The sequence below is a fragment of the Chrysochloris asiatica genome, unplaced genomic scaffold, assembly GCF_000296735.1.
Source record: "Chrysochloris asiatica unplaced genomic scaffold, ChrAsi1.0 scaffold00492, whole genome shotgun sequence".
Classification (NCBI taxonomy): Eukaryota; Metazoa; Chordata; class Mammalia; order Afrosoricida; family Chrysochloridae; genus Chrysochloris; species Chrysochloris asiatica.
Window position 1 is genome coordinate 279,843 of NW_006409010.1, and position 22,711 is coordinate 302,553.

At 39.4% G+C, this 22,711-nt stretch overlaps 3 non-coding genes across 3 annotated transcripts; all 3 read left to right on the forward strand.

The window, feature by feature from the left end:
* The first annotated feature begins 608 nt into the window (after positions 1 to 608).
* TRNAV-CAC lies at positions 609 to 681 on the forward strand. Its single transcript has one exon. It is a non-coding gene; the product is annotated as a tRNA-Val (tRNA).
* Positions 682 to 1,103: 422 nt separating this feature from the next.
* Positions 1,104 to 1,176, forward strand: TRNAK-CUU. The gene has a single exon. It is a non-coding gene; the product is annotated as a tRNA-Lys (tRNA).
* Positions 1,177 to 10,255: 9,079 nt separating this feature from the next.
* TRNAV-AAC lies at positions 10,256 to 10,328 on the forward strand. Its single transcript has one exon. It is a non-coding gene; the product is annotated as a tRNA-Val (tRNA).
* The last annotated feature ends 12,383 nt before the right edge of the window (positions 10,329 to 22,711 follow it).

Genomic DNA, 22,711 nt, shown 5'->3' on the forward strand with positions numbered 1-22,711 from the left:
TGTTATCGCTTTGAGTTGGAATCGACTGGCAATTTGTAGGCAATAAAAGTACAGAATTCTCAGTAAGAGTCAGACGCTGGTGGTACCAGGGCTAGTCATCCAGAGCTTGCCCTGCTTTCAAGACACTTGCCTCCTCCTAAGGAGACTCCGAGTGGAAGCGAGTTTCCGAAGGTGATTGTCGGTGAACTCTGAGGGGTTGGTTGATCCAACGTGCCAAAGACACAAACCCGGCGGTGGGCAGAATGCACGCAGATCTGTGACCGAGCCAAAGCAGACTCAGGATTCCCTCGCTTCTGCGCCAAGAGAAGTCAGGGCACAGGACCTGAACACAGCTCAGCCGACCAGCGCAGAATTTCAGACAAGTTTGTTGTTGTTATTGTTAGTTACAGTGAAGCGGATTGTTAGTTACAGTTGAAGCGGTTACGACTCATAGCGACCTTATTCACTATAGAATGAAACACTGCCGGGTCCTGCGGTCATCCTCACTGTTGTTATACTTGAGACCATTATTGCTCCCACTATGAAAACAACTTAGTTTAGTACTGCCATTCTTTGCCATGTGGCAAGCTTACAATAAAGGAAGTGCCAAGCAGGCGTTTTGCACAGTGGTTTCCGTAGTGTAGTGGTTATCACGTTCGCCTCACACGCGAAAGGTCCCCGGTTCGAAACCGGGCGGAAACAACTTTTAGACTGTCCATTTTGATGGTCAATTTCTTCACCGTCACCTCCTCTGCGGCTCAAGGAATAGACGCTGTTACATGAAAGTATAAACAAACAGGTGTGTGCATTTGTTTCAAGGAGACAAGTAGTGAAGTAGGACCACGTTAGAATCAGTTCTCAGTAGGTGATTCATATATACTCGCACTGTGAATTCAGGTCTCTCCTGTACTTATCTTCTGGAGGCCACCTCTACTGCTTCTGATAAGAGCTGTAGGTTTCTGATCCCCGATCCTTGTACGTAGTACTGAACCAGGCTTACAATAAGCACTCCATAAATATTTGTGCAATTAGCTCTGAAAAGCAACCTCAAATACCGTCTGTACTCTTGCATTTGTATCATGATCTCCTGGGACAAAAAAATACTCATCAAAACCCTACCTGTTACCCGGCTAGCTCAGTCGGTAGAGCATGAGACTCTTAATCTCAGGGTCGTGGGTTCGAGCCCCACGTTGGGCGTGTGGTTTTATTTTGAAAATAAAGATTATGCTCTTTGATCTCTTCCCCCCTAAGGTCAATGAGAGCACCATGGTATTGACAGGAGACCCTCGAGTAATAAGAGCACAGTAATAGTGCTCTCCTCTGACCGCGGGAGAAAGAGTAACCGGCCGACAAACTCTTGGGGCTGTACATCTTTCATCACGTCTCCGCCTCAGGGTCAACAAGTATTAGACAACTTTTGTTTACTAGATCCGCCCGGGTATTTTGTGAATTCAGCTCATATGGAAAGGAAGTCCCGATGCGTGGGATTCCAGTACTGCCTCCGGGAGGAATTCATCAATACCAAGATATCAAAGCCATAGTCATCTGAGCTGAGACCACCTTTCTGAAAGTTAAGAGGTTAGCACATTCTGCCGGGTTTCAATTTCAGTAAGGAAGAATGCTCAGTTTAAGCTGAGATCCTTATCTTTAGCATATTCTCACCCTCTCTCAACTTTTTATTGTGAATTGAGTGAAGGTTTACAGAGCAGTTTTACATTAAACAGATCATATACTTCATCCATTACGATTGCTATCCCCTTCATGTACCATTAGTTTACAGTGTTTACCTCTATTCACTTTAACTCTTGCATCCTCCCCGTGTCTAGAATATTCTCTCTCTCTTTTTATTCCAACTTTTTAATTGTGAATTGAGTGAAGATTTACAGAGCAGATCATCAGGTTTATTATCAAGAAAACATAAAAAAAAAAACCACACACCTTTTTACAACACTGTTCTCATACAGTTTGCCCTTTTGTGATGGACTAATTTCACTCAGCATAATGTCCTCCAGGTTCAACTTTGTTGTGTGGTGTTTAACAGATTCATCATTATTCTTTCATGTTTTATAGAATTCCATTGTGTGTATGTACCAAAGTTTAACCATTCTTCTATTGATGGGATTTAGGCTGTCCCCATCTTATTTATATGTCTTTTGTAGACAGCATATTGAAGGATGCTGTTTTCCTATCTATTCTGCTCTTTATATCTCTTGACTAGTACACTTAATCCATTTACATTGAGTGTAATTATCAATCAACATATATGGATTGTTGTCACTTTTCTGTGTGTTTTTTTTTGTGTGTGTGTTTGGTACTGCTGGATTCTTTGTTCTACATAATTTTCTATGTTGAATTCATTTTGTTTGTGGGTTTGTTTGTTTTTTTTTTTTCATTTTCATTTAGTTGAACTAATGTTTACTAAATCTTTCTGATTTTCCTCCTTTTTTTTTTTTTTTGATGTGCAGATGTATTATTTTTCTTTGCAGTTACTCTGTAATTGATTGATTCCCCCCCCCCCCTGCTTAAAACAGTCTGTTTTACCTTGAATCCTACTTGACTTGCTTGCCTTTTGGAAGTTCTGTGTTTACACTGTTCCCTCTTTTTGCTTTGTAACTGACTTCATTGTACATCGATATCTCTGGCTCCCTCTTTGCAGTCTTGTAGATTTGTTTTATTTTAAGTATTTCTATATCTGGATTAAGAAACCATATGCAGGGTTGCTATGAGTCTGAGCTGACTCAACAGCACATAACAACAACTACAACAACATATCTGGATTGCGTTCTGGGTGGTATTGTCATTTATGGCAATCTCAGTTGTTGTCTGCTGATGTTAGTTCCTTAAGTTTCAGTTTATCAGGAAATGTCCTAATTTCATCATTGTATTTGAGGGACAACATTGCTGGGCTTATGATTCTTAATTGGCAATCTTTTTCTTTCAGAGTTTTGTATATGTCATCCCATTGCCTTATTGTGTATATAGTTTCTGCTGAGAAATCAGAGCTGGTTCTAGTTTGTTGGTCACTTTTCGATTTGCCAGAGCTGCTCTCAGGATTCTTCCTTGTGTTTGGTTTTGGAAAGTTTGATTATGATACGTCTTGGTGAATTTCTTTTGGGATCTATCCTGTTTGGAGTTTGTTCAACTTCTTGTATGCTTATCTTCTTGTCTTTCATGATGATAGGGAGGTTTTCTTCCAACAATTCTTTGACAATTTTCTCCATGCTTTTTATTCTCTCTTGCTGTTCTGAAATTCTGATCACCCATAAGTTGTTCTTTTTCATGGTGCCCCAAATAACTCTTAGATTTTCTGCAGGTTTTTTCATTCTTTTTTCTGATTGTTCTTCTAGCATACTAGTATTGCGAACTTTATCTTCAAATTAATTAATTCAGGCCTCTATTGCTTCAAATCCTCTTTGCCTTTTCAATCCATTTCTAAGATCTTAATACTGAAATCCTGTGGATTTCTAATTGCAGATTTTGTATTGTTTCAAAATTTGCATTTTGTCTGTTTTTTCTTAAAGTGTTGTTCTGAATTCTTCTTAAGTTTTTTCTGTGTTCGCCTTGTTTTCCTCAATGTGTTTGTAAATCTACTGAAGGTACCAAAATATCATTCTTTTGAATTCTTTTTCAGTTAGTTCCATTACCTTTTTTCCTCAGAAATATTTTCTGTCACTGCATCTTGATCATATGCTTGAGCCATTCTCTTATTTCTTCATGCGAGCTAAAATTGCCTGTTGTGTCTGGGATATTGTGGAAATGTCATATTTATAAAACCAAAAAATTAAGTTGTTGGACCCAGAGTGGAGAAATCTCTGGCTGGCTCCTACAATTCAAGAAGCTCATGAAGTGGTTGTGGGAGGGATGTGACAGCAGAGTTCCTATTGGCCCTAATGTTATCTGTGTTCAGGGCACTCATTTGGGAAGTAGTTCATGGGGGCCCTTGATGGAGGTGGTTTCAGTGTTTATTAGGACAACAGGGAAGCTGGGGATAGGGTGACTGGTTAAATTCTGGTCTGGTGGCTCTGGGGGTTTTGTAGATCTGGAGTAGAGTCCACCTGAATCCAGGCACCAAAGTGGCCAAACAAAACGTTACAGCCTGCCCCCAACTCACACTGGCGTTGCTTCCAACCATGAGGCTCCAAACTTTCAGAAAGCAGGTTCTGTGCTGGGGTGCATGAGGGTGGGAACTGGCCACACTTCTGGTCACCATGGGTTTGGGGGGGGGGAAGAAATCCTCTGCCAAAGCTACTCATAAGATGGTCAAGCCACATCTGGTCAGATGTTCCCTAGTCAGTCTTCCTCTCTCACCATCCCTGTTCAGCTTCTCCACCAAGCAAATACTCCATCCACTTCTTTAAACTTTCTCTGAAGTTCAGGGTGCTAGAATTTTCATTTGTGTCTGTTTTATTTGGTCTGTCTTATATTTGATGTAGAGGATCTGTGTAGTATGTCTGCCTAGTCTGACATCTTGCCAAAAGTCTAGTATATTCTCTTCATGCTTTGACTTTGAAGAGTCAGTCTTTTGCAGAAGAAGCTTATTGAAAGAAAGACTTGCAGGAAAAAAGTGTATCATGTTTGGTTATTAGAATATCAAGCAAGCTGTTTGCTTTGGAAGCATCAAGACATGAAAAGTCAGACTATCAAGGAAAACCCCCTTCTGGAACTGAAACTCAAAAAGAATCCATGAGCAGTCTAGTATGCTTGCTGTTGACCACCTGGGTCTATTTGTGAGTGAAAGCAGGGGAAATGCAGTAATGAAGGCATGGGCTTAGTGTGGTCATATTCCATTGACACCTGTTGACCTCGAGATGCTAGAGAGAAGAGAAAGAACTGGCTGGTCTGAAGTTTAAGTGTGAACTCCTGAGCCCATTAGCTAGCCACTGGGGACTAGAGCTGAGAGTGAAGTGGCCAGCTGGTCTGAAGTGCAGGGAGGTGTGCATGAACTTCAAAACTTACAGATAGTACCCATTAGACCTAGCTTGGATGGCTAGCTGACCAGAACTGGATCAGATGAAGATAAAGATGTTTGATACTGTAAGCAAATGTAAATTGTTGCAATTTGATGAACTGGACCTTTGCCTATGGATGCAGCTGCTTAAGATTGCAACTGGCATGGAAGGGTTCTTCAAATCATAGAATAAGCTTGTTTCCTTAGTGTGCTGGCGTCGGAAGCCATGCCATCAAGGAACGGAACGGGGAGAGACCCTAAGCATGAAAAGCTCATTGTTTAGCAAAGTGACAATGAGTGTCTCCTTGGCTGGCAAAACCCCAAGGGGAACCTAATGCAAGGGCCTTGCAATTTTTGTTTTTTCCTTTTATGAATAATTTATTTTTGAATTTTCTTGATTTTATTATAGAAGTTTTTATTAGAATTTTTCAATAATCATAGTAAAAATTAAAATTACATTTAGAAACTCTCACACTAAATTTAATCATGTAAAGTTATAATAGTTGCTTTTTACATCAACAATAAGCCTTACCATTAGGAAAAGCCACATCAGCTAAAAGCTTTTCAAGCTTAAGATTACATCCTGCTTAGTAGACACCAAGGCACCTGAAAGATAGCTAAAAAACAATCTTACAATCAACATCCTGCTCAGTCGGTAGAGCAAGAGACACTGAGGCACCGGGAAGATAGCAAAGAACCAATCAAGAGCTGTAGGAACACGTAGGAAGGTGGGTAGAAATTTAACTAAAAAACAAAACTAAAGGTTTTGGGAAATTATTAGTATAGGAGAATTGCTGCTTTGTTTTTCACTATGAAACTTTAGGTACTTTTATAAAAATACTGTTGTGCTTATGGATTGTGATTAATGAAGCTATAAGAAGTGGTAGATGAGAGTAAAAATGCAAGTTAAAATATAGAACTTTGTTTAAAAGTTGATTTGACATTCTTGGGAGGATTAGAGAAGAAGGAAAAGAGTTATGGAAATAAACCCGATGTTATCAGGATAATTAGGGGATGCAAAGGAACAGGATACAATAAGAATCAAGGGAGTGTTCTGATATTTCCTTTTTGTTGTAACATGAATGTTTGTTGAACACAAAGAATGTAATAGTTAAATTGCAATTGATTGTATGTGACTATAGAGAAATCCTAATAGTATATAAGAATAAAAAAAAAACTTTTGAGTAAAGAGAAATCATCTGCCTAAGTAAAGAGAAGTCATCATCATCTGCCTAAGACTCAGGACCCATCTACTCTGTCTATGTGTGTGTGTGTTTTTCACCGACTCCATACCCCCCTCTGAGCTCTCACAAATTGTCGAGGCTGGTCCCCGGCATGCTGGGTTGATAGGGATGGAGAATCTAGACATTGACTATAAAAAATGGGGTCTATAAAGGCATTAAGTGGCTGGCTTACAAGCTTTCATGAGTGTGCTTAGTTTCAGAATGATGGGGGTAAAGTAGAATCCTCACTGAATAGTTTTCATCTTCTCCAGATGGATCTGGTGAAAGAGGATGGGAAATGATGTGATAGAATTTTATGATTTAACTGTCAGTAATTGTTAGCTCTGCTAGCATAGTGGTTATGAGTTGGGCTGCCAACCTCAAGGTCAGCAGTTTGAAACTACCAGTGGTTCCACGGGAGAAAGATGAGGTGTTCTGTTCCTGTAAAGATTTACAGCCTTGGAAACCCTGTGCAGGGTCACTATGAGTCGGAACCGACTCCATGGTACTTAACAACAGTTGTTAGCAGGATTAATTGCAATTGTCACAACTGTAATTGTCAAAGGTGTGTAACTAAAAGCATGGAGTAATCTTTTATTTAAGTAAAAGATGATCCCAGGACCATCAAGAAGGAAGAGCATGAGTGGAGCATGAGATCCTACCTAGAAAAGTGGCAAGAACAGAGACAGTGGCAGAGGTGGTGGCATGAAGAGAAAAAGCATCTGCGGGCTCTAGGCCCAGGGTCTGAGTAAGGCGATGTGTCTGTGGGCAGGAAACTGGCTTGCAGAATATGTCCTTAGGGCATTTAAATGAATCTATCTCTCTCTATATATATATACCTGGTGTGGTGGTGCAGGATAAGCAGCAACCCCAAGGTTGGTTTGAACCTGAAGGTTGATGTTCAAACTCACCAGACGCTCTTCAGAAACCCTATACAAGATCACTATGAGTCCGAATCAACTTGACAGCACTTAACAATAATCATGTGTACATCAAATATTTGTTTTGCTCATTTGTGAAATGTAAGATGTAAAAGGAAAGCCATGGGGGAGGAAATACACGAACTGCTGTTGCAGGGAGAGGATTGTAATAGAGATGAAACAACGTGTATAATTTGTTGAATGGAAAGCTAATGTTCTTGTTTATTTAACCTGTACTCAACTCACAATAAAATATTAAACAACAGCAACCCCCCCAAAAGTGAATCTTTTGTGGGAAATGTTTACAAACATTCTTGCCTTCACATCAAGCTTGCTGAGCACCACCTTGTCAGTCTCAGAAATGTGTTAAAGGGGAGAGATAGGAAGATTCTCTTAAAGGGCTAGAGGTGGGTGGGGAGGAGTGGTTTAGTATGCTATCTTAGGAAGGTTCCCTGGCCAAGGATTGACTAGAGTCTGTTACCTAGGTAGAGTTGATAATACAGTCAGAGCACATGAATCTCTGGGGAGTTATTTGTTATATTGGAACATAGGATTCTGAACAAGCTGATGTTCAAGCAGTTTGAGCTTTGACATTTTGTTTTGTCCAAATGCTTATAATATATGGTTTCAGACTCATTTCTTACCATCTTCATTAGGACTGGAAAGCATTTTTTAAAGTTACTGGTTTCTCCATTAAAGGGAAGCCAAATTGGATAGGTGTCGTCTCCCTGTTCTTCCAACATGCCAAGGGTTTGTCTATTTGAGATTTTTGCTACAAAATCTGCTTTCTCTCCTTTCAGCTTTTTCCACTGCCATACCTCTGGCTAGGTTCAGTTGGAGATGCTCTTCTGAGTAAGTGAACCATGCTGTTGGGGCACAAAATTATAGCTGTCATCAGTTTAAATGTTAATCTAATACAAGGACCTTGGTAGGATCTTTTGGTCTTTTCCTGGTGGTGAGGGAGGATGTAATTTACATTTTAGAGAGATTCCTCAAAGATCAATGAACAAGAAATGTAAGGGAGTAAGAAAGCATCAAGAAGAGGGGTGGGAGGACACAGCAATGTTGCAGACTGGTGGCTAGCTACTGGGCAATGGAGACAGGAGCATAGAATAAGGGTCAGGGATGAGAGAGGTTTTGAGTCAGTGTTGAACAGGTTGGATGTGAGCTACTCTGAAACATCTAAGAGTACATGTCCATTTGAATCTGAAGCTTAGGTTACTGCCAGATCCACAGGTTTGGGGCTAGGCGATGGGTACTGCTGTGAGCCCGTTGTGACTCTCTAGGTCTCTAGGAATATGGCCTCAGTTAAATGGAGGAGGAATGGGAAAGCAAGCAAGCAGCCAAGATTTCACTGAGGCCAAAGGAATGGAGGAGTGGAAAAAGGAGGGAGAGATCTGCACAATTCAGAGCATAGTTTAGTAAAGGAAGTCGGCCATGGATTGGTCCCTGGTGACTTTGACCAGATAATTGTTGTTGTTGTTGTTAAGTGCCATCGAGTCGGTTCCGACCCATAGCGACCCTGTAACAAGGGTTTCCGAGGGTGTAAATCTTTACGGGAGTAGAAAGCCTCATCTTTCTCCCGTGGAGCAGCTGGTAGTTTCGAACCGCTGACCTTAAGGTTCACAGCCCGATTCGTAACCACTACGCTACCAGACCAGATAATTAGACTCAACAATAAGAGGCCCCAGCCCTGCACCTGGGTGGAGAGGAAAGCCTGGCTCACAGACACCAAGCATCCCTACCAAGCAGGGCTCAGCCTTGGCCCCAATTCATGGCTTCCAGATATTCAGAAACCAGCAATGGGCAACAAACATTTTGCATTATGAAACAATCGCTATTACTCTTAAGTTTGTTTATATGTTTGTTGTTGTTGTTAGGTGCCATCGAGTTGGTACAGACTGATAGCGACGTTATGCACAACGGAACGAAACACTGCCTGATTCTGGGCCAACCTCACTGCTGTTGCCACACATGAATCCATCGATGGTGTCACTTGGCCAATCCATCTCACTGGGGGTCTTCCTCTTTTTCTCTGACCCTCCACTTTACCAAACATGATATCCTTCTCCAGCGATTGGTCCCTCTTGCCAATATGTCCGAAGTATGAGAGACGAAGTTTGGCCATCTTGGCCTCCAAGGAGCATCTGACTGCACTTCTTCCAAAACAGATCTATTGCATATATGTATATCTAGGTATAACAATTGTTAATCCTCATCCCAATTCTTTACACTGAACATTGAATACTAAGATTGATGAATTTTAGTTTCATTAAAATCCTTAAAAGATTTCATTACAATTTCAAATTGTAATTGTTCAACCTTATTTTAAGGCATTGAATTAAGATTTGATATTAGTTTCAATTTTCCCCTTTGTTGTTAAGTGTCAAAGAGTTGGCAGAGCTATTTGTGGGCCCGAACTGCCCACCTTCTGCTTCAGCAGACTACAAGTCTAAAAAGTATATCCTACAGAGCCACCTAGCTTTCACTTTGCTACTACTGTCCTTTTAAGAGATCATTTTGTGTAAATGCTTAACTTTTTGAAAGTACTTGTAGAAAGCTTTAATATTTAATTAACTTTAGTTACATTTTGACTAAAATATATTTATATTTTGTTTCTAGTACTTTGAATAAATTTGTTTTTTATTTTTAAAATATTTTAAATAATAAAAATATGGAGCACAAAGTATATGAAAATTTAAACCGTCGGGTGATTTTTCTAGAAAAGAAAGATTATTGTTGTCGGTTCCAACCCATAGCGACCCTGTAAGAGTTGTGGTCGGTTCCGACTCATAGCGACCCTGTACAGGGTTTTCAAGGCTGTAAATCTTTACGGGAGCAGAAAGCCTCATCTTTCTCCCTCGGAGCAACTGGTAGTTTCAAACTGCTGACCTTGTAGTTCACAGCCTGATTCATAACCACTACGCTACCAATTATGGGAGGTTAATCATTCAGTGTCAAGTCTCTGAAGCCAAGTTTGCCTTCCCTACTGCTAGGCCCACAAATTTCATTTGCTCTTTTATTTTGTTAAATCGCGGGGCAAGACTTTGACAAATACCGTTTTCCCGACGCACGGAATACCGTTATAGCCTCTTCCCAAGACCTCACCCCAATCGGGTAGAACAAAGAGAGCTGGGCAGTGGCCATCAGTCTTATAGATATCACAGAAAAGCAGGCTACTAGCTGTTTCCGTAGTGTAGTGGTTATCACGTTCGCCTAACACGCGAAAGGTCCCCGGTTCGAAACCGGGCGGAAACATAGTGTTCGTTTTTACTAGTTGGATTGTTTCAATTTTTATTGTGAATTGAGTGAAAGTTTACAGAGCAGACCATTAGCTTTAATTACATTCAACAAGGTACATACTTTGTTTCATTACAATGATACTGGGGAAGTTTTAGTTGGTTATTTTAGTTTAGTCTCTTCACCTTGGAATATGTATGTAAGTAAAAATCTCAAAACCAAACTTAATGCCATCAGCTGATTCCAATTTATAACGACCCTGTATAGGGTTTCTGAGACGAGACTGTAAATCGTAACGGAAAAAGACTATGTTTCTGTCCTCTCGGGGAGTCGCCGGTGGGTTTGAACCGCTGATTTTGAAGTTAAATTCCTAACCTGCATATGCATTTTTAATATGTTTTTATCTCACTCTTGTCATTTTCAAACTGTGCCAGTTAACTACAATCAGCATAATCCCTAGCTTGGATGGCTAGCTGACCAGAACTCGATCAGATGAAGATAAAGATGCTTGAAACTGTGAGCAAGTGTAAATTACTACAATTTGATGAACTGGACCTTTGCTTATGGGTGCATTACTCAAAATTCCAACTGGAATGAGAGGATTCTTCATATCACTTCCTCAGTGCACTGGGTTGATAGGCACAGGCAATCTAAACACTGATTATGAAAAATGTGTCTATACAGGGTTGCTATGGGTCAGAGTCGACTCAACGGCACTTAACAACAACAACAACATAAAGGCATGAAGTGGCTGGCTTACAAGCTTTCATGAACGCACTTAGTTTCAGAATGAGGGGGTAAGGTAGAGTCCCCACTGATTAGTTTTCCTCTTCTCCAGATAGATCTGGTGAAAGAGAATGGGAGATGATGCTGATAGGATTTTATGAGTCTATTGTAAGTCATTGTTAGCAGGGTTAATTGTGATTGTCATAACTGTAATTATAGAAGATATGTAACTAAAAGGGAGGAGTAGTTAATCTTTCATTTCAGGAACAGAGGATCCCAGGAGCGCCAAGAAGGAAAAGCATGAGTGGAGCATGAGATCCTACCTAGAAAAGCGGTGCCAGCAGAGACTGTGGCAGAGGTGATGGCATGGAGAGAGAGAGCAGCTGTGGGTTCTAGGCATGTGGACTGAGTAAGGCTGTGTGCCTGAGGGCAGGAGGCTGGCTTGCAGAATATGTCTTTGGGACATTAAAGGAATATGTATCTTTTGTTTTGTATATGTGCATCAAATATTTTTGCTTTGTTCATTTGTGAAATATAAGATGTAAAAGGGAAGCCACAGGGAAGAAGTAGGGTAACTGTTGTTGCAGGGAGGGGATTGTAATCATTGAGATAAAAGAAATTGTATAATTTGCTGAGTGTAAAACTGATGATCTTGTCTATTAACTTTCACTCAATTCACAATAAACCATTAAAAAAAAAAGAAAAAAAGAAGAAGAAGCATCTTTGTTTCCTGGAAGTAACACACGCTCCACGCCCATCTCTGATTTTCTTTGCACTAAAATACAGGGACTGTTTAGGAACCCTGGGTTCTTTACAGTGGAAAAATAAAAGGATAGGACTAAATCTGGATGCCAGGACAGTGCATGGATACAAAGATGCCTCGTGGAGTCTGACTCTCCCTCTTCTTGATACCTTAAAGGCAGAATGAGAAGGGAAATAGATGAAAGGATAGGGAGCCACACTGATGGTTCCATTTAATTGTAGCTATGCTAGATCTTTATTATTATATTTTTATTTCAAATAAACCTGAATATCTAATCTCTGCAAATTTATCTACCGAAATATTTAATTTCTCACTCAAAAGTAATTGTATTTCTTTTTCTTTATTAAAAAACAAAAACAAACTAAAAGTAGAGAGAATGATTCAATGATCCCCCAAGTACCCATTACCCAGATTCAGCAGTTACTAGTTTTCCACTATTCCTGTTTTATCTTTACCTCTACCCCACTGCTAATCAGCTCACTGTTTCTTGGTAATCCTCATAAAGGTCACGGAGTATCCATTCATAGTCACTCCATTAACCATTTCCCCTTCACTCTGGTTTTTCTGTTTCTTTGTGCTTTTTTGAGGTTTAGGAAATAATATTAATAACTGGACTCTAACTACAGACTAGGCACCATTTTAGGTGCTGGGCATGCATTAACTCATTGTATACTTGCAAAATCCTATGGAGTGGTAACTTCATTTATTTGCATTGCAATGGAAAAGGCAGACTTGCTCTCTATCCTTCTCAGTTTACCTTCTGATGGACAATTTAAATAACAAACCAATGAACAGATATACAGGGGTGAGTAAAACTTATCCACACTTCAGTTATACTAACATGTCTGTCCACATCCACAGCTGATGACAACATTGAGTGTGCACATGAAATGATTCTGTTGGATCCACGAGTGACAGTGGATTATGTGGCAAATAATTTGCAAATCAGCCATGGCTCTGCCTGTGAAATGATCCATGACAGCCTTGGGTTTTGAAAAGTTTGTGTGAGATGGATACTGAAACAACTCACCAAAGAGCATAAATAGAAGCGTTTAGACATCCGCACACAAAATTTGGACCGATAATCAAAGGAGGGTAAAAGTTTCTTTAAAAAATCATTACAGGTGACAAGACATGGATTCATCACTACAAGTCTGGGATTAAACATCCTCAATTGCTGACCAAGAAAAAGTTCAAAAGTCAACCATCAGCTAGAAAATTGATACTTAGAGTTTTCTGGAATTCTCAAGGGCCAGTATTGGAACACTATCAGGAGAAAGTTTCAACAATCAACAGTGCTGGGCACAGTGAGATGTTCAATGAAGAGCTGAAGCCTAAACTTTGGATAAAATGCAGAGGACTGCTATCCAAGGGTGTTGACACTCTGTTGCCCACCCTGTTGACACTGCTAAAACTTTGTTTTGAGGTGTTAAAGAATCCTTCCTATAGTCCTGATCTTGCTCCATTGGACTTTAAACTATTTGGTCCCCTGAAAGCAGCCTTTTGAGGACTAAGATTCACCTTTGATGAAGAAGTGAAGACAGTGGTGCATTTGTGGCTCGCAGCTCAGCTTAAAACTTTTATACGTAAGGGAATATGGAATCTTTTTGACAGATGGACAGAGTATTGAAGAGCAAGGAGATTGTACTGAAAAATGATATATTTGTCTTTTCTAAAAGCTGATTAAATAAATTCTACATCCAGAGTGCAGATAATTTTTTGACTTACCGGTGTAGAGATTACTTGGGAGACTGTTAAGGATTGTAAGAAAGTGAGAATGGCAGGCAAGCAGGGGAGGGCATCATTGAAGAGTTAGATCATGAAAGAGGAGGTGGTTTTGAGATGAGTCAGGAAGGTAACAAAGAAGTAGCCTTTCTGAGATCCAGGAAGAGGCCTGGAAGAAAGGAAACAGAGTTTAAAAAGCCTTGAAGCAGGAGAGACCTTGATAAGTTCAAGGACAGAGGGGAGACCCGGGAGTCAGGAAGGTAAGGAACCATATATATATATACATATATACTTCCTTGACTTTGCATTTTGATGACTGTAGCCACATCATTGGTAGCTTTTATTTTTCACATGGATCAAAAAATAATGGAGGAGACTTGACACATATTCTAAGAGGACTCCCAGGCTAATGAGGCACACAGTATGACCTTTTCAATGCAGAGTCTTTAAGGACAGATATGAGTGAGTCCAGAGTCACTCACAACATTGAAAATAAATGATACTACCAGGATCTCTGAAAGTGGTTTGGGTTAGTGGCTAAAGGGGTTGTTTATACCAGCAGACTAGGTTCAGCTACAAACTTTCTACTTCCTAGTAGTGTGACCTAATCTCTCAGTGCCTCTGTTTCTTCTATTAAATGATGGTATTGACATTTAAAATGTTAAGAGAGAATCACCAATTGAGTAGATAATAGGGCTTAGATGTTCAGGATGATTCAATATGATAAACTTAATTGATGAAGGAACCATTGAAAGGGATTATTTACATTGTTTCTAAAATCATAAGCTTTGACATTTCCAGCAAGATGACAGATTAGGCAGATACACTACATGTACCCTCTACAACAAAGATACAAGAGACCAAATAAAACAGACACAGATGAAAATTCTGGTGCACTGAACTTCAGAAAAAAGGTTAGGGAGGTGGATGGAGTGCTTTCTGGGAGGAGAGGCCAAGAAGAAAGACTGAGAGAGGGAGACTAACTGTTGAACATCTGAACAGCTTGTGAGGCGCTTGGGCAACAGAGGGAGGTCTGGCAGAGCAGATTTCTGCTGACAACAGGAAAAGTGCAATTTCTTCTTTTTCTCTGGATCCCTTGGTGAACAGAAGTGTGGGGAGGTCCCACACTCATTCACCTTCAGCATAGACTGCTTTCTGAGAGTTTGGAACCATGTGGTTGTGAGTCAACCAGTGTGAGTTGGGGGAAGGCTGCACCTCTTTAGAAGTGCTTCTTTGGTACCTGGATTCAGGTGGGCTCAGCTCCAGACCTACAAAAACCAAAGAGCCACCAGACCAGTATTTAACCAATCGTCCTGACCCCAGCTTCCATGTGGTGCTAATTAGACATGGAAACCAGTTCCATCAAGGGTCCCCATGAACTACTTCCCAACTGAGTGCCAGAGGCTAATAGGAACTCCATCTAGGGCCAGTAGCTCTGCAGTTACATCCCTTCCATAACCACCTCATGAGTTCCTTGAATTGCAGGAACCCATCAGAGATTTCTCCCCTCTGGGTCCAACAACTGCACTGTTGGTTTTTTACAAATATGACAACCCCACAGTACCTCAGAGGTAACAGACAATTTTAGCTCACATGAAGAAACAAAAGAGAATGTCTCAAACAAATGACCAAAGGCAAAAGCAGAAAACATTTCTGAGGAACAACAGGTAATGGAACTAATTGAAAAATAATCCAAAAGAACGATATTTTGGTACTTTCAACTGATTGAGAAAAAGATCGAGGAGACCAAGAAGAACACAGTACAAATGTTAGAAGAATTCAGGAAAATACTATGAGAACAGACAAAAAAAAAAATTTTTTTTTGGAACCATACAAAACCTACAATTAGATCTCAAGAAGATTAATACTAAGATATCAGAAATGGACAATACATTGAAAGGGCAAAGGAAAAGATTTAACATAATGGAAGCCCAAATTAGTGAATTTGAAGACAAATCTCTCAATACTAGTATGCTAGACATACAATTAGAAAAAAGAATGAAAAAATCTGCAGAAAGTCTAAGAGTTATTTGGGGCACCATGAAGAAGAACAACTTATTGGTGATTGGAATTCCAGAACAAAAAGAGAAAAACACAGAGAAAATTGTTCAAGAGAAGATAGGCATACAAGAAGCTGAATGAACCCCAAACAAAATAAATCTCAAAAGAAAATTACCAAGACATAGCATAATAAAACTTTCCAAAACCAAAGCAAGGAAAGAATCTAGAAAACATCTCAGGAAAAAGGAAAAAAATATCTACAAAGGGGAACCAATAAACTAAGCTCTGATTTCTCAGCAGAAACCATACATACAAGAAGGCAATGGAATATCATATACAAAACTCTGAAAGAAACAAATTGCCAACTAAGAATCATATACCCAGCAAAGCTGTCCCTCAAATACAGCAGTGAAATTAGGACATTTGCTGATAAACCAAAATTAAAGGAATTTGTGATGAACAGAGTGTGGCGCTGTGGGTTAATGCACTACACTGCAAAGTCGGTTTGAACCACAGGCTGGTTCAAGCTCACCATCTTCTCCTCAGAAACCCTATATAGGGGTCACTATGGGTCTGAACTGACTCGATGGCATTTAACAACAACAGACCAATTTTACAAAAAATGCTAACGAGTATTCTCTGGACTGAGAACCAACACCAGCAGACAATAACCTGAGAGTACCAATACATGATATCCCCAAAACTAAATCTAGGTACAAAAGTATTTAAAATAAAACAAATCTACAAGACTGAAAATAGGAAGCCAGAAATATCAATGTATAATGAAGTCAACTATAGAGCAAAAGAAGGTATAGTGTTTATACAGAACTTCTCAATGGCAGGGAAGTCAAGTAGATTTCAAGATAAAACACACTGTTTTTAAGCATGGGAAATGTTAATAAATTAAAGGATAACCTCAAAGAAAAATAATACCTGCATGTCAAAGTTATAAAAGGGTAAAATCAGAAAGATTTACTCAATATGAACACAACAAAAATGAAAATGAAAAGAAAACCAATAAACAAAATGAACTCAGCATAGAAAATTATGTGGAACAAACAATCCAATAGCACCACAAAGAGAAAACATACAGAAAACTGACAGCAATCAGTTCATACCTATTGATAATTATTACACTGAATGTAAAGGATTAACTATACCAGTCAAGAGACATAGAGAACAGAATGGATGAGAAAACAGGATTCTTCAACATGCTATCTATAAGACATATCAAAAAGATGGAGACAGACTAAATGCCCATCAACCAATTTAACCAAGAAGAATGGTTAAACAAACTCTGGTACAAACACACAACAAAATACTACAAAGCACTGAAGAAAATGATGAATCTGTGGAACACCTCACAACATAGTTGAACCTGGAGGATATTATGCTTAGTGAAATTAGTCAGTTTCAAAAGGACAAATATTGTATGAGACCAATATTGTAAAAAATTTAAAAAAAAAAGGTTTTCTTGATAAAAGACTATGATGGTTATATAGAGGGCAGGGAGGAAAAGGAATTCAGGGGCTAGAAGGTAGACAAATGTTGCATGTTAATTAACATGGATGACAGGTCAGACAATATACAATAAGAGGGAGGTTAGAGGAAAGATTAAAGTAGGGGAGACACAGGGAGGAATGCAATAAAGTGAATAGAGGTAAATACTGTTAATTGTTGTTACATGGAGGGGATTGCAACCATATAATTTAGCAAATTATGATTTGTTGAATGTAAAACTGGTGACCTGCAATGAAATTTTTATTCAATTAACAATAAAAAAATTGAAAAAAAAATACCTTTACATACTGATTGCATAGGTGTGCTTGACACTTTAGAACTGTGTACTTTTCTGTATACAAATTATACTTAAAGAGTTGAAAAGAAGAAACAAGAAACAAAAAAATTGCAAGCTTTTATTTAAAAAAAAAATGCTTGTACACTGAATTTAAAACTTTGAGAAAAACGTTTTCTTTCAAATCGTAGACCTTGGTGTTAGCTTGAGAAAAACATTTTCTTTCAAACCGTAGACTTTGGTGTTAGCAGTCCGGTGCTAATCTTATAGTACCACATCGGGACTCTGGACATTAATATTTATTGTTGTTGTTAAGTGCCATCAAGTCGGTTCTGATCCATAGCTGCCCTTTATAGTGTTTCCGAGGAGCAGCTGGTGAGCTTGAACCGCTGACTTTTGCAGTTCAAATGGCTTTTGTAGTCTGGCTCACAAACCCTTAATGTTTATAGCTATAATAAATAGAATATTAATCACAAAATAAAGCACTGTATGTATTCTTTCCTATTTTCAAAAGTCTCTCACTTGCCCTTAAACCTCAAACATCTCAAATGACAATGATAGGGAGAGTTTCTTAAAATACCCATTGATTTCATTGCAGTTGGTCCTGACAGAGGATGAATGAATGAGCAGGTCATTCTGGGTCATCTTTCTGGCCACTTTTTTTTTTTTTTTTTTTCTGTAAATCCTCTAGAATTAGATTGTTCTGCTGACATTTTGTCTACTTCCTTACTCAAAATTCACATTCCCCAGAACACCAACTGTGACTGAGTTCTGCCTTTTATGTAGGGATTTGCTTTCTTTAACTGCTGCATTGTTATATACCGGAGAGTCAGTTCCGGTCGATAGCGACCCTGTATAGGGCTTACAATGAGTGGCTGGTGAGTTTGAACCATGGACCTTACAGTTAAAACTGACTTCGCAGTACAGCACATTAACCCACAAAGCCACACCAGAACTCCTAAACTGATGTAATATGATATAAATAACAATAAAACAATGGTGATTTTTGAACTATTTATACTGATGTTACACAGACTCAGGGAAACTGTTGTTGTTGTTAAGTGCCATCAAGTCAATTTCAACCCATAGTGACCCTGTATAGGGTTTCCAAGGAGCAGATGGTGACATTGAACCCCCAACCTTGCAGTTCAAATGACTTTGCAGTCTGAAACATTAGCCCTCAGAACCATACCAGGACTCCAGGGAAACTGTTGTTGTTGTTAGGTGCCATCGAGTCGGTACCGTCTCATAGTGACCGTATGCACAACAAAACAAAACACTGCCACGCTTGTGAGCCCATTGATGCTGCCACTTTGCTAATCCATCTCACTGGGGCGTCTTCCTCTTTTTCTCTGATCCTCCACCTTATCAAACATGATATCCTTCTCCAGCAACTGGTCCCTCCTGATAATATGTCCAAGTTTGGTTATCCTGGCCTCCAAGGAACACTCTGGCTGCACTTCTTCCAACACAGATCTGTTGGTTCTTTTCGCAGCCCATGGCACTTTCAATATTCTCCTCCAGTACCATAACTCAAAAGCATCAATTCTTCTATGGTCTTCCTTATTCACTGTCAAGCTTTCACATGCATATAGGTGATTGAAAATACCATGGCTTGGGTCAGGTGCACCTTAGTCCTCAAGCTGACATCTTTGTCACTTTAAAAAGGTCTTATGCAGCAGATTTGACAAATCATCTGATGTCTTGACTGCTGCTTCCATGAGTGTTGATAGCTGATCTAAGAAGAATGAAGTCCTTGACAATTTCAATAATTTCTCCATTGATAAGAACGCTGTTTATTAGTCCAGTGGTGAGGATTTCTGTTTTCTTGACATTGAGATGCAATCCATACCAAGGACTGTAGTCTTCAATATTCATCAGTAAATAATTTAAGTCCACTTCACTTTCAGCAAACAAGGTTGTATCATCTGCATATAGCAGGTTGTTAATAAGTCTTCCTCCAATCCCGATGCCACATTTTTCTTCATATAACCCAGCTTCTCAGATTATTTGCTCAGCATACAGGTTGAATAAGGATGATGAAAAAATACAACCTTTTTGCACACCTTTCTTAATTTAAACCATTTAGTGTACCCATGTTCTGTTCGAACAACTGCCTCTTGGTCTATGTACAGATTCTTCATGAGTACAATTAAGTGTTCCGGAATACTCATATTTCTCAAGATTGTCCATAGCTTGTCATGGTCCACACAATAGAAAGCCTTTGTGTAATAAAAAAAGCACAGGTAAAAATCTTTCTGGTATTCTCTGCTTTCAGCCAAGATCCATCAGACATCAGCAATGATGCTTCTTGTTCCATGTCCTCTTCTGAATTCAGTTTGAACTTCTGGAAGTTCTCTGTCAATGTATGCTTGCAGCCATTTCTGTATTACCGTTAGTAAAACTTTACTCGCATGGAATATCAAAGATATTGTCTGATGACTTCCACATTCTGTTGGGTCACCTATCTTTGGAATGGGCACACATATGGATTTCTTCCAATCAGTAGGCCAGATAGTTATCTTCCAAATTTATTGGCAGAGATGAATGAGTGCCTCCTCACTTTCTTGAAAGATTTCAATTTTTATTCCATCAATGACTTGTTCTTTACCAATTCCTTCAATGCACCTTGGACTTCCTCCTTCAGCTCTTGATCGTATGCTACCTCTTGAAACGAGTAAACATCAACCATTTCCTTTTGGTACAGTGACTCTGTCTATTGCTTCTATCTTCTTTTGATGCTTTCTGCATCATTTAACAATTTATTCAGAGAATCCTTCAATGACAAAAATTGAGGCTTGAATTTTTTCTTCAGTTCCCACAACTTAAGAAATGCTGATCGTGTTGTTCATTTTTGGTTTTCTGACTCTGGATTTTTGCACATTTTGTTGTAATATTTGACTTTAGCTGATCTTTGGGGGCTCTAGGGGTTTTGTAGTTCTGGAGCTGAGCCCACCTGAATTCACGTACACCAAAGCAGTGCAGGCAGCCTCCACCTCTCACTGGTGAGACTGTCACTCACCAGGCTCCAAACTCCCTATGAGCAGCTTATGTACTGGGGGGTGGATGAGGGTATGAGCTGACCACACTTCTGGTCACCAGGGGGACATGAGGAAAAAAAAAATTGGACCTTTCCTGTCACCCACAGGAATTTGCTCTGCCAGGCATCCCTCTGCTGTACACAAGATGTTTGAGCATGCCTGGCCAGCTGTTCACCAGCCAGTCTCCCTCTCTCATTGTCCCTACTCAGCCTTTTCTTCCAGCAAACACTCCATTTAGCTCTCTAAATTTTCTTCTGAGGTTCTGCATCTTAGAACTTTCATCTGTGTCTATTTTATTTTGTCTCTCAGATCTTTGTTATAGAGGGTCTTTGTTATCCATCTGCCTAGTCTGCCATCTTGCTGCAAGTCCTCAAGAAAGATGATTTTGAGATATTCTTACATTTTGCTGTTGTTGTTAGTTGCCATTAAATTGATTTCAACTTTTAATAACCCCATATGTGCAGAGTAGCACGACTTCACAGGGTTTTCAAGGTTTTGACCTTTCAGAAGAAGATCACCAGTTCTGTGTCCTCTAGGTGGGTTTAATCCACCAATCTTTCAGCTAGCAGGAGAGTGCTTAACTGTTTACACCACCCAGAGACTGTTGTATTGTTGTTATTAGATAACATCAACCCTATGCACAACTGAATGAAACATTTGCATGTCCTGCACCATCCCCAAAATTGTTATCTTTGAACCTATTGTTGTTGTTACCGTGTCAATCCATCTTTTTTGAGGGGTGGGGGTCTCCCTCTTTCTTTAAGTTCTTCTTCAGGGGCTGATCCCTCTTGATGACATGTCCAAAGTATGAGAGATGAAGTCTTGCCATTCTAGTTTCTAAGGAGCATTTTGTTTGTACTTCTTCCAAAACAGAAATGTTTGTTCCTCTGCAAGTCCATGGTACTTTCAATCTTTTTCATCAACACCATAATTCAAATGCAGTCATTCTTCTACAGTCCAACTTTCACAAGTATATGAGGACATTGAAAATACTCTGGCTTGGGTCAGGTGCTCCTGAATCCTTAAACTGGTATCTTTGTCTTTAACACCTCAAAGAGATCATTTGCAGCAGGTGTCTTTCAATTTCTTGACTGCTAGTTCCATGAGTATTGATTGTGGATCCAAACAAAATTAAGTCTTTTTTCAGCTTCAATCTGTTCTCTGTTTATCATGTTATTTATTGGTCCAGTTGTGAGGATTTGTTTTCTCTTCATTGAGAAGCAGTCCATACTGAAGGTTGTAGTCTTTGATCTTCATCAGTATTTCAAGTCCTCTTAGTTTTCAGCAAGCAAAATTGTGTCATCTGCAACCCTGATGCCACATTCTTCTTCATATAACCCACCTTCTTGAGTTCTTTGCTCAGATTGAGTAACTATGGTGAAAGGATACAACCCTGGTGCACTTCCGAATTTTAAAGCATTCAGTACCTCCTTGTACTAACTTGCCTCTTATTCTTACTCTTTGTACTCTTTAATTATGATAACAATGAAGTGTTCTGGAACACCCGTTCTATGCAATGTTATACATAGTCAGTAAAGCTTAAGTAAACGTCTTTCTGGTATTCTCTGCTTTCAGCCAAGATTCGTCTGACATGAGCAATGATACTCATCCATTTGTGGTGTTTCTGTTATACCTAGACACTGTCCTATAAATGCAAAATGACAAAGGCTACATGCCTATTAAGAGCCCTAGTGCGCTGGACTGCAAAGTCGGGTTGAACCACAAGGTGGGCGGCTCAGGTTCACCAACTGCTCCTTGGAAACTCTATACAGGGTCGCTGGGTCGGAACCGACTAGACTGCACTTAACAACAACAATATTGCGGATTTCTGGTATCAGAGTGGAATATGAGTAGGTCTGCTAACTACAAGGTCAGCAGTTCAAAACTACTAGCTACTCCATGGAAGAAAAGAGGAGGCTATCTAGTCGGCGGTTGAAACTATATAGGGTCGCTATGGGTCAGAATCGACTGGAGCACTTAACAACAAGAAGAGCCGAACAGATTCCAATGATAATAACCATCGCCACCCACATGCCTATCAATTAAAGCAATGATTGCAATAACACACGATTGGAAACTAAGCAAAGCAAAACAAAACAAAACATCTGTTAAACTATGATTCATCTACACCAGATTATTATGCAGCTGCATTGACAAAATTTTCTATGTTTTGAGAGTGAAAGAGCTCCAAAATATAACGGCTGTAAGTACTATTTTTGTTTTTTTGTACTTTGTAAAATAGAGGAAAAGAACATATTTGCATTAAAAAGTTTGAAATGTTTAATACAAAGATATAAAAGTGTTACCTATGGGACGAGGCTGAAAGGTGATTGTCTCTGATTATTTCTAT